The sequence below is a fragment of the Arachis ipaensis genome, chromosome B07, assembly GCF_000816755.2.
Source record: "Arachis ipaensis cultivar K30076 chromosome B07, Araip1.1, whole genome shotgun sequence".
NCBI classification, from domain to species: Eukaryota; Viridiplantae; Streptophyta; class Magnoliopsida; order Fabales; family Fabaceae; genus Arachis; species Arachis ipaensis.
This window is the reverse complement of record NC_029791.2, coordinates 13,651,701-13,652,111: the sequence shown is the minus strand read 5'-3', so window position 1 is coordinate 13,652,111 and position 411 is coordinate 13,651,701.

Below are 411 nucleotides of genomic sequence, written 5' to 3'. Positions count from 1 at the left end.
AATAGTTATCTCCTTTCCTTGAGCATCAAGTCTTTCTACTCGACCATCAAGACTGAGTGGAGAACATGGGTGCGAAATTTGAGAAGCTAAAGAAGAAACGTGGAACTTGAAGACTAAGAAAGACATGGGTGTCAAAATCTGGAGATTAGAATTCTTCATAGTCAAGGCTAGGTCATGGCTAAAAAAAATGAGGAGGTGAGATAGCAGACAACATGCTTCATGGCAAGTCTATCTCCATGATCTATAAATAGTAGAAACTCAAACAAGTTGGGAGACTTCAACTGAGAACACTAGATCATCACATAAACTCATAAAATTTCCAATCTCTGCGACGCAACGGAAGAACAGGGAGTGCAAGTGTATGTGTGTTAAAAGTCAATTTTTAATTTGTTTTCTTTTGCTTATTTGATT